This window comes from Pinus tabuliformis, chromosome 1_2, assembly GCF_031772625.1.
Source record: "Pinus tabuliformis cultivar Carrire ecotype Pingquan chromosome 1_2, CPIR1, whole genome shotgun sequence".
NCBI lineage: Eukaryota > Viridiplantae > Streptophyta > Pinopsida > Pinales > Pinaceae > Pinus > Pinus tabuliformis.
The window spans coordinates 959,865,811-959,878,712 of NC_142298.1; the positions used below are offsets into that span (position 1 = coordinate 959,865,811).

The 12,902-nt window shown below is 33.4% G+C and overlaps 1 pseudogene; it reads right to left on the reverse strand.

Annotated features, from left to right (window-relative positions):
- Nucleotides 1-516: 516 nt before the first annotated feature.
- Nucleotides 517-8,069, reverse strand: LOC149209161 (L-gulonolactone oxidase 3-like; annotated as a pseudogene).
- Nucleotides 8,070-12,902: the final 4,833 nt, after the last annotated feature.

Genomic DNA, 12,902 nt, shown 5'->3' on the forward strand with positions numbered 1-12,902 from the left:
TAGACTATTTATCATGCTAAGTTGGATCTGTTTCTTCAACTTGTCCTAACGATGAACCACACTAGTTGGTTCGAAACGCGTCCACAAATGATATTCCATGTAATTTTCGCCGAAGATCTCCTTTGTCATATCTCATATATGCAAATGCTATTGCATTTCTAGGTCAATGACATTTTCTTTCAGAATTATCGAGATCTTATTATCAGCGTTCCATACAATTTCAAACCAAGATTCGTAATTCAATAAATCATTTGTGTGTTATGGTTTTTTTTGACAAATATGTGAAATTTTTAACATAATTATATTATTGAAACATAATTTTTTAATAAAACCTTTATTGATAAAAAGTTAATATATCATGAAAACATTAAATTTTAAACATAAATTTATTGAAAGGAAATATAAAGACCTAAAACATCGAATCTAAATTCCACCTCCGAGCACAGGTTCTTCCAAGTCAGTTTATTATAATGTAAGTGAAACATGGTTTATGTGTACAGTCAAATGCACCATTAGACCAACTATCACGAGCATTATTAGATCAGGACATTACAAATCGGTTTCATTGTGTTACTTTCCGATTCGCCCAAAGACAGATCAGGATCCTCAATATTTAACGCATGCACCATGGGATGTGGCTTCACTCTCCCTCATCCGGTTACAGACCCCGACATTTCTTATTTAGGTTACGGTGTATTTTGTTGGCACAACATTGATTTGAAGCAAACCTCAATCTTAAATTTGCTCTTTTCAGAGATACTTTATTGTCAGAGTTGTCTACAAACACGGGCCTTCTTCCAAACCCTTCCTGGTTTACAGAAGAATCCTTTCTCGGGAGCGCAGTGACGATCTTCTTTGCAGACGCACAGCCCATCCACAGCACATCCATCTCTCCATATCTCTACGCCATGCTCTCCGATCCCCAAAACTCCATCCGACCATTCGCTGGAGAAAAATCCGTGTGGATCCAACCGCTTCTTTACCTCCAAAAATTTCCCCAAATTGACTGTCCGCCTTGCAGCTCCTTGGAAGGTGTAGACTCGGTTCTTGGCCCAGTGCGGCACCCCTTCGTATTTGTGGAGAAGCATCTGCTCCATCTCTTCCATTACGTGCTCATTCCACCGCGGCCTGCCGGGCTCGCGATAGCGGAAGTACATAAATTCAACGTCCACGCTATCTTCTTTGTGTGACAAAAAATCCTCAGATTTCTTAAAATATCTCATAACAACTCCGATATGATAGTCTATCCCGCACATTAAACCGTGGTCAATGTCTCTCAGGCGCTTGATGTCCCCAATGGCTTCTGCTATCCTCGACAAAGGAATGGCGATGGACGTATGGAAATAGAAGTTGCCGTTTACTTGCGTGTCCCACACACAGATAGTGTTGTTACTTCTCAACTCTTTTGCCTTCCATGGGCATGAAGTGTTGCGGGGATTGCCCTGGCATCCGGAGGAAGTCTGCATGAGATGGTTGTAACCTATCACAGGGTATCTCTCGAACGTTAGCCCGTCATTTAGATATCCATTTCCCATCTGCACACCTTGGTTTACTGGGGTTGTAGATATGTTGCAGAGCTTGCTTGCGTCTCTGGTCGCATAGATCTCTTCCTCTGCACATCACATGCACATTGTTATTTATCTCCATTAGAAAAGAAAGCAGCAACAACTAGATCGAAAGAAAGGGAAATACAAAGCCAATAAATAAAAGTTAACGCTACTGTAACAACAAAATTTTCCGCATATTCAATCAACTACAAACATCGCGGCATAGGGAGCCCTATAAGCAATTCCTCTTTCCACCTTATTAAAATATAAATGCTATCTAACATGCTAGAGAATAAGAGCTAGGGAATAAGAGTTGCGTTGCGTTGTATTTATATTTAAAATTAACTTTGACATATTAACAGCAAAGCAACTCCTATTTCCTTCGCATATCAGACTCATTTTTATTTTAATAAAGATGAAAATAGGAATTGCCGAACCCTTACAACTATTCCAAAACCGAGGCAATAAGTCAATCGCTTAAATGGGCATCCAATACATTTTCATAGATTCCAACCTATCTCACATACATTTACATGGATTCCAGTAACACCAATCTCATGGGTTAAAGAGCTATTAAATCAATTTCTAGCATTTAATATCGAAAAGGATATAAAAATGTTAACGTTCCTATTTCCAAGACGATAATTAAAAGAATCATGTAAATGTAAATTAATTTGATAATTAATAAAAGTTGAGTAAATTATGAAAAATAATGTAAATATAAATGAATTAAAAGTTAAAACTAATCCAGGATGGTAAGATACACGTTTGTAAATTAATTTAATAATTAACCAAGGTTTTAGATTTAATTTAATAATTAATAAAGATTTTAGTTAATTTAGATTTATTCTTTATTAAATTTAGGAGGTATTAAATTTTTTTTGTATTTTAAGATATTTTTATATTTTTATTTTAAGATATTTAAAGATCTAGAGTTAAGATAGATTTAGACTGGTTTAATTTTCTCTTTGCTAAAAAAATGGAAAGACAAATTAGCGCCAAGCTATACCTGGAGACTTCATATCATAAATAAATAAGTTTACATTCAATTTAGGGAGAACAAAACTATCTCTTAGAAAATAGGAACTAATTCTAATCTAAGACAAACACAACCGTTAAACAAACTTTTTCCATTATTTTCAACTCCTTTTAAATAGGTTACATTTCATATTAATGTCATCAGTTCTCATAAACCTGGGATCAAAACCAATGGTAACTTGACCAAGTCAAGTTTACTTTAACTAAACAAAAATTAATTAAAAATAATAATAACATAGAATTTTTATTTTAACATAAGGTTATTTTTATTTTATTTTGACAGACTTCAAATGTTTATATTACTCTACATAAATATTTTTATTTATACATCTCTTGCATACTAGGTTAGAGAGACAAAAATATTACAAATATAAAATGAATAAGCAAAAAAAATTAATTAAATGAATTCTGAAAATAATTAAATGAGTTGGAAAAAAAATTAATAATAATAATTGTTGTTGTTTTTATTCCAAATTTTTACACAACTTACGCATTCAATTACTAGGTCAAAATGCCCCCATAACTTTAACTTATTTAAATATCATAAAACCTAACTTTACCCTAATGAAAAAAATTCACTTTTCACCTAACTTTACCCTAATGAAAAAATCTCATTTTTTCACCATTGCCTCCAAACTCTTTCCTCACTTTTCAACATTACCTCCTACTCTAAATAGTCATCTAAAAGATCTAAGATATAAAGGATCTAAGATATAATAAAGTTGTGAGATCGATTTGTTCCGGCTTGACTTTCATGACTACAATTAATTCATTGATTACAATAGCTAATATACTCAATTCATCCGTCTATTTTACCCAAGTGAGATCAACCGCTCAAATCAAAGAGCTATTGCTCCCCTTGCAATTCCTCACTCATTCTTAGAAATTCTCTTTCCATATCAAGACGTGGTTTTATCTTTTCAGAAAGGCATATTTTCTCTCTTTTAGTGAATTCCAAATTTTCCAAAGCCTATTAGTCATTCTGTGGGTTAAATTCCTACATACCTCGGTGCTTAGTTCTTAAACAGGTCATTGCCAAATTCCTACATACCTCGGTGCTTAGTTGTTAAACAAGTCTTAGTTCTTAAACAAGTCATTGCCACTTTCTTGGGCAAAGGGCCATTAATTGTAGAGTAGGTTACATCCATGCCCATAGGGTGGTTGTACCCCATAGGCCATACATAGCTATAAACACTCGTTTTCCTCGTCACATGTTGTATTGTTGGTGTCGTTGTAGTTGTTTACTCATTTAATCCTGCTCAAACAATCTAATGTATGTCTATAAATTTGGTCATTTTTCGTATTGAAAGGCATGGTTCAATACCTTTTATCCTACAGTTACTTGGCCTCTTGGCCTCATAATTATAGCTAGGTCTTGTTAGTGGCATGTTTGACCTGAGGAAAGTGGATTATTGGAGTAATCATATACCCGATTTCTAACTTCCAATGAATTAATTTTATACAAATTTCTATATTTGGAATTTGTATATATATATATATATATTTTTAACTTAGATGATCATCTCTTTATATTGGAACATAAAATATCATTATTCAATATTTAAATAATAAAAATTAAAGTGCTAAAATTATTTAGCACAATATAGTTTTATTAATAAAATTTTAAACCAAAGTAAGAGGAATTTAGTCTCTTAAATGTTAGTTTAAATAATGTTATATAACATAAACCATTAGAGGTTGAATATGCATGTTCATATCTCCAAGACATTTGTAAAAACTCGATTAGATCCTTAATGGAGTTTCTCACATACTGTATTGGAGTGAGTGTCATTCAATTGGCAGTGAAGTGACTAAGCATGGTAAACAAGAAGGAACATAAACCTGGAAACCAAAAAGCACAACCATTTTGTGTATACTTGCATAGTGTTTAAAAATGAAGAAACACATTTTACTTCTTAAGGATCAACAAGAAAGAAAAAAGCAACTCAGAAACCAAAGTACCAGTACATTGTTACTTGGTTGTTATGTGTTTAGTTTACTAGAGTATATAAGCATGTTTTCATAACAAATCAAAACATTGATCAAAGAAGCCACAAAGGTCCATTCTCAAATAAAATTACTCAATATCATACAACATGAATAGAGAACAACACTTCCAAAGCCCATTATCAAAGAAAATTACTCAATATGATACAACATGAATAGAGAACTACAGTCCCAAAGCCCATTATCAAAGAAAATTACTTAGTCTCATACAACATGAACAGAGAACAACACTCATGAAGTGACATTCATACTTAGCCACTACCTATTTGAAGTATGCTACACAATTTTTTTTGTAAGAACATGGTCTTAATTTTTATTGGTCTAATTGCTATTGTGTGACTAACAACTTGGTGTCTGCAATTTACACTCAATAATAGGCCATTATGAGGACAACGGTATCTATGTGAGACTGAGAATAGGGACCAGAACATTATTTCCACATAATGTTAGTGTTTGTGAAGTGAGTGGATATGTAAGTCCCTCATTTACAAATCATAACGTATGAGAGTAGTTGAATTTTAGACCATGACACAATTTCTAGAATGTTATAGACCTAACATGGGTGAAGAAAATAAAGAGGGGTTGGGAGACCTATGAGCCATCACTTCTCATCTTCGAGAAGCAAACCAACACTTGAAGAAATAGGTATAAATGTTGAACCCGAAGATTGAAAGGATGGAGAATATCAAAATAGTTATCGTACTATGGTCATTTCTAGAGAAGTAATTTGTTGAATGCCAATAGTCCCTTTCCATGGTAATGGCATATTGGGAAAAGCATGAATTTCAACATGTATACCTAGGAGAGAAGGTCATTTAATTGAATAGATGACAAGAAAATAGGCTCACTCGAATAAAGACTCAACTAAAAAAAGACTTGAAAGAGAAGGAAGAAGCATTAACAAAGCTTTAAGTATTTGAGAAGGAAGAAGCATTAACAAAGCTTTAATTATTTGAGAAGGAAGAAGCATTAACAAAGCTTTAAGTATTTGAGAAGGAAGAAGCATTAACAAAGCTTTAATTATTTGAGAAGGAAGAAGCATTAACAAAGCTTTAAGTATTTTTCCAGGAGAACTAAGAAGCAAAACCACCTTCCATTTCCAATGCTAACGCTAACACTGTGACTAGGACAACTCTAGTAAGTTAACCTCCCTTAAGATTTTCTTAACAACATTTTGGTGAATTTGAAAAGAATGCCAAGGGTATTGACTCAAACTACTAAAACAAGTGGGATATGATAGGCAAGGATAGAAAAGAGTAGACAAGGCATCCTAATCACCATTGTAGCCAAATAAAGGGTTAAGCATGAATGCGTAGGTTTTGCACAGTTTTGATGGTAGAAATGAAAAGGACACAAATAAAAATACTGCATTTGTGAAAGAAAAGGAAATGTAGAATTGGCCTATTCATTACTAGGAAGAGAAATAATAAATGAAGAAGGAAGTTGGAAGCCCATTACCACCTCATTCTTCTTATTGAAAATTAAAAATGGGAATTGATGAAGAAAGTGTGAAGGAACATGCTAATTCATCACTTAGAGAAAACAAGAAGTCAATTAATTGAGTAAAGAAATAAAAGGATACTAACGGGTCTGCATCAAACAAGGCATCCCTTGTTTGTCACTATTGCAAGAAGAGAGGCAATAAAGCTATGTGTTGGTGTTTAGAGGCATTCTCATTCTATGTGAAGGAAGGCCATTATATAACATTTTTTTAAGAAGCAAGCCACATTCAAGAAGAGGAGGAATGGCAAGAAAACACCCCAAATCCAACAATGAACTCAAAGGCACATAAGAGAGGAGCACTGCATTAGACAATCCATGTAGCAATATCAAGAATTTTTTCTGCCACTGCAATATGAGTGGACATTGAGAAGTGAATGTTGGTGACTTAATTAAGAGCTCACCCTAAGAACTACACAACCAAGAGATGAGTGTAGAAAGTGAATCCTAATGGAGATAAATACCTCACGACATCTCCAACTCAAGGAAAAGAAGATGCCCAACAAGTGATAGAAGTGCAAGAAGTCTATGTTGACATCAAAGAGGATAATAGGTTGATGCCAACAACCAATGTAACCTCACTCCAATTGCTATCTACATTATTTTAAAGAAACCCTTTTATAAAAATGTGCTAGATACTAGCGCACATAGGTGAATGTCCTTGAAGTGTTCTTGAAAACTCAATTATATCCTTGTAAACATGTGTAGAAACTAAAGAGTTATTTCCATTCCAAGAAGCAATTGATCCTAACAAAAAAAATGCATGTCACACTTCCTTTGCGGAATTGCTTCATCATGATTCACAATATTTGAGAAAAATAGTATTCAACTTGGCTTCATTGATTTCCAAGATGGACTATCTCAAAGACCGAGAGAGATGGAAATGGATGCTGAGTTAGTGAACAAAATTCTACTAATGTAAGAGTTACTAAGAAAAGCTAGCATTCATACTAATAATATAGTTTTCCGCTTTTAAGTTTCGGCCTCTCCAAAATTAACAAAATGATGCTCTAACTAGTCCCCAAATATTTATAAATTTTAAAAAATATAATTTGTAATTTTAAACTAAATTATCCATACTAATTTCTCACCGTTTGCCCTCGTCTGTACCACCGTTTGCACTGTCAACGGTTGAAAGAATGGGTTGGAAAGTTTCCCGTTTCCTGGGACTTCAATGGGCACTCTGTCCAGGATAATGTACAAGGCTTGACGCAGAGAAGGATACCAAGTTATCGACCCAAATTCGTGGGCTTCAGCGAACCTCACGAATTATTCTTCTAGATCCGAGTCGTCTTTCAGATCCAGAGTGACGGATCGCTTGAACATTTTCTCCACCTGAAACGTCAACTGTGAGATGGCCCCCAGCACTCCCAGAGACACTCTCGCTGCCTTCAGATCCTCGTCATTGTTTGTCAAATGGAGGAGTCTTGCATATCCTTCATTCGCAGGCGCAGGAACAACGAGGCTCATGCCCACCACATATTCGTGGATTCCGCCGCCGTTACCCCACAATCCACTCCCGTGGGCTGCAGTGCTAACGATGCCGGCCACTGAAATAAAATCCCAGTCGGTTGTTTGAGGAAATGCAAGACCCTTTGACGCAAGCGTATCTATAAGTACCCTCAACTCTACCCCGGCATCAACAGTCACTGTCATCGATTCCTCGTCCACCATGATACGAGAATTGTAGTCCCGACTACTGATAACAACCCCTCCATCTCCCCCTGGGCAGGCAAAACGATTGAGGGAATGAGCTCCAACACTTATAACTTTCATCTTTCTCCCTTTCTTTACTGCATCTGCAACTTCTCGGAGGAGTTCATCCTCAGTCTTGGGGAAAACGGCCTTTGCAACCTTGCAGGTAGTTTCACCCTCCCATATCCCGCGATAGTTTGTGAGTTGGAAGCCCTTGGAAACGATTTGAACAGGTGGGGGCGGACATGCAGCTGAGCAAAGATAGGCCTGCAATGAAATTATAAGAATGAATGCCCACCAATCGATCACCTTCCTGAGTTGCGCCATCGATTGACTCAAAACTATGGGGGCTGCATGAACTCTGAACCTCAATTATACACCTCGAGTTGGGCAGTGAAATTCTTGACCACGCCAAGTTTGACCACGTGGGTCTGCCGACACCCACCAGATAATTTACGGTGAAATTTTTTATCACGCCAAGTTTGGCCACGTGGGTTTCCCGACACCCGCCAACTTTTCGGTGGACTATGCTAGGGCCCACCAGATAATTTCCGGAAGTGGAATCTATACACGTTATGTATTTTGTTTTTCGCGTGGCACCTAAACTAATTTGGGTCGCAGTTTAATTATTACAAATTTTGGAACGAGAGAAATGTAGTAGTTTACCTACTATGGGTTTTTCCAGGTATCAGAGTGACATTTTTTTTTAAGTGTAATTTGTTCAGAGTCAGACAGGGATTTCTTAAAATTAATTGTGAATTTTTAAAATGGATAATAGTAAGACGACTTAGTGAGAAATTCATGACATAGTTGTATATTATATTTATATTATATTTTTTCCTACTTTCTAGATTTTCAATTTTTTTAAAATATAAATAAATTTATATTTTTAAATTATAAAATTCTAATTTAAACTTTTTATAAAATGTATTAAATTTTAAACAAAATTACTTATAAAATAAAATATAAAACACTTAAACTACATAGCAGTAATTTAATGTATCATATTTGTAGAAATCAATTTCTATATTTATAATAGAGAAAATCATAAGATACCTAACTATTCAACATGTATAATAGGTTTATGTTTTATGATGGTTATCTGCCATATGGTTTTTTCAGATGCTGCCTACTAGAACTATAAGCTGTTTTGAGCTATAAAGTGTTCAGGTCCAACTGAACTTTTTGTCTGTATATCTCCTCAATATAATATCAAGATTTTCTTTCTAGGAAAAAAAAAACAACATTAAAACATAAAATACTTAAATATTTCTCTATCATACCTAACTATTCAACATCTATCACAACATTAAAACATAAAATACTTAAATTACATATTAATTTATCATTCCTTAATACTCTATTTATGTAGAAATGAATCTTTATATTTAAAATAGAACAAATTCCAACCGCTTTTATTTTATTCGTTTACACAAAACTTCAACTGTTTTTACATTATTAAATAGTTAACTAATATAAAAATTGTTTGATTGGATTTTAGTAAAAAACAAATTAAAATTAAAGTATAATAATTAAATAACGCTATGAAAAATTCATGGCACAATTGAATATGACCATTTTTAAGTTTTAGATTTAAAAATTTTTAAATGGTATACATGCAATTTAAGCTTTACAATTTAGATTTCAAGTTTTTTTAAGTGAATAAATAAATTTAAGTTTTGAATTTTTTTTAATATATTTATCTATATAAATTATATCAATGTAAATTAATTTTAATTTTGGATTTACTAATTATTGATAGAGATCAAATTTCTTAAAATACAAGTGTAAATTTCGACGAAAAATTTGCATCTCAATATATTTGATTTTTGATAGATTTGAAGTTATGATGGATCTATGTTAGGTCAAGAAAAAAAACTAATAAAATATTATAGCTATAAGAAATTATTTATTTTCAGTAATTTTATATAATATATATTGTTAAATAGCTAATTCTCGGGATTAAGATTGGGTCAGTTTGGGTAGTTATTGGAGTCCAAGAACACCCAGAAACTAATTCAATTGTTTCATGTATATATTAATATGTACACATTGTACATCATTGATTGAAGACATCAATTAATATACAATTTATTTTGGTTTCCAGTTTGATTGTCTTATAGTGGTATCAGAGCACAGTTTATCTGTTGTGTTGAAGTGGAGTGAGTCAATAATTTTGTGACCATGTATATCTGTGCTCATGGGGGCGCATTGTGTCAGGGTGAATAGTGTCAATTTGAATATTGGAGGAGCCAAAGTACTTATAACTATCATTGCTAGTTTAATTAAAAGCATTGATCAAAGTGTACCAAATAACATTGATTGAAATAACTTGTTAAAGGTTAAGGCGAAGGCAAAGACTGGTGTTATGGCAGTAGAGTGGGCGTCATTTGAGATATGAGGCCGATTTCGCACGAATTGGAATGCAAAGGAGATGTTGCAGTCAAACCCATGACCAAAAAAATATATAGCATTTGTTGTGTGTAAAGCCGCCATTGGAGAATTTGTCAAAACTGCATGCATCCCACTCCTGTTTACACGTTGATTACACACCATGGAAGAAAGTAAAGTTTTAGGAGCACTGTCGTTGAAATCATGGGAAATGTCAGAGGGTTGGTGGAGAAAATACCGCACCATGCACTAGGTAAAAATGTCTAGAATTCTGTCTTTCATGTCAGGATTAGAATGCTCTGATAACTAAGAAGTTAGCATCAAAATATTCGTTCAGCTTTGATTTGCATTTTATTAAGATCAAATTATAGCATTTATGAATGTAAAAGGGAAAAGGACATTGTGGTTAGCCAAGCTCATAAAGTTACACAGTGTGGTAGAGGTCAATAGTTTAAAACCTTGTAAAGATAATTTTCTGAAATATTTTATGGAGTTTGTGAACATGATTTCGGTTTCCATGGGTTGGCGACTCTGAGAATGTCACTATTTGATAAATTTGCAACTCATACATATTAGACATAACTCACAATAAACTTGAGTTTTCATGGTGTTCATTGTATGGACCAAAGATAAAAGTTCCTAATTGTGTAGTTGCAACTATATAACATTATTCATCTTTTTATTTTTGAATTTTCATTGTAAAAGGTGCATTTTCGGTGGTAGTCGACACCTTTTTCAAAATTTATTGCAAGAATTTCCAATACTGAACTAGAGAAAATGGGCCAAGATAATAATTTGTTACAATTTTTAAGCACTTTAATTTCGTATACTATTCATAACAGTGTCCAAGTCAGGAAGGACATGCTCTTTGACATCCAATCATATTTTCAAAATGCTAAAAACACAACTGAATCCTTGGAGCTGGAGTCCCAGTGTCAGCGACGAACTACATGAATTACAAAAGAAGAATTCTAAACATGTTCTTGTTCATAACAACAATTTGTTTGAGCCTGATCATTAGTCAAATTAGAGTAATGAAGTGATTTCAAGAGAAAATTTGGGTGCAACAGAAAGTTGTGTTCAGGCAAGTGTATGCAAGATTCATTTTCATACAGACGTGAATCCTATTGTTACCAAAAAATTTATAAGACCATGGGAAGAGATTAGACATAATAAACACAAAACTAGTTTGGGTTACATCAAGGATATTCTGGATGTATCTTTTCACATTCTAGATTTTGCTAAACCTATACAATTCTGAAGTGCTACATTTCTAGATGGTGTTGTTTGAGAACAAGTTGATAAATTCCAATAGTGTAATAGAGTTGGACATGTGAAAGATCAATGTTTTGATCTTCACCCAATATGAGCATTGCAGAAAGCGCAATCACCATAAAAATAGATGTTCCAGAAAGAAGACTACTACAAGAGAGCGCTAGATTTCAGATGGATTTCTTCTTGGAATTGGACGAAAACATTCAAGAATATTTACAGGTCATGTCGAAGGATATATTCGAGAGTGATGACCAGCCTTGCAGTGATGAAGAATAATTCTCACCCTGTATCCGACAAAGGGTGAATTGTTGATAGTTTGCTATAGGTTCGAGTTTGAGATGTCAAGCGACCCTGAGTCAGAGTTGAGTTGATTGAGCACTTCCATATTTGGAATTGTTTGAGGAACCATTGTGATAGTTCCAGAGTTTGTGGTCACCTTAAAACCACTTTTTTGGTTGTTTTGAGAACTGTTATGAAGGTTCCAGAGTTGGTGTTGGTTGAGATATTGAGTTCTCCCATATTGGTTTATGGTCATCCTTAAAAACCATTCCTTGAGAGACATTCAACTCTTGGTTGACATGAATTTTTTGCATTTTGAGCTCTTTTTCTTGGATTTTGGTATATCTCTTTAGATTAAGGGGGGAATGTTAGACAACTAATCCTCAGGATTAAGATTCAGTCAGTTTGGGTAGTTATTGGAGTCCAAGAACACCCGAAAACTAATTTAATTGTTTCATGTACGCATTAATATGTACACATTGTACATCATTGGTTGAAGACATCAATTAATATACAATTTATTTTGGTTTATAATTTGATTGTCTTACATATACATGGTTCAAACTGAAATATTTTAATCTCCACATTAAAATGTTAATACACCCCCTCATTTTTGGAAATAGAAAACATCTCTCATATATAGACCAACACATGCACATATTGAATTACTTTTGCTATTAATATTTTTTTAAATGTTATGTGTCTCTTTGTCTACACACAAAAACATATAGACATACATTGAATTATTTTTGTTATTAATATTTTTTTAAATGTTACATATCATCAAAGGAACTACAAAACTCCTTCGTACTTTGAATTAGAAAGAACTCTCTTCCTCTTTCTCTCCCTGCCCCATATTTAATGTTAAAATCCTTTACCCAAGATGCAATTTATGACTCACATTTTTTGATATATATATATATATATATATATATATATATATATATATATGAATTTTTTTATTTATATCGTTTAATTTAAGACTAACTTTAATTTTTTGTTATTAATATATTTTTGTTTTAGATATTACATGTCCATTAAAAAAAAAAAAAAAAAAAAATTACACATCATATAATATTATTTTTACATGTCATCTTTCAACTCTTATTTTCACATGTTACTTGTCAATTCCATATTAAGCAGTGAAGAAATTACATATCTCTCTCGTAC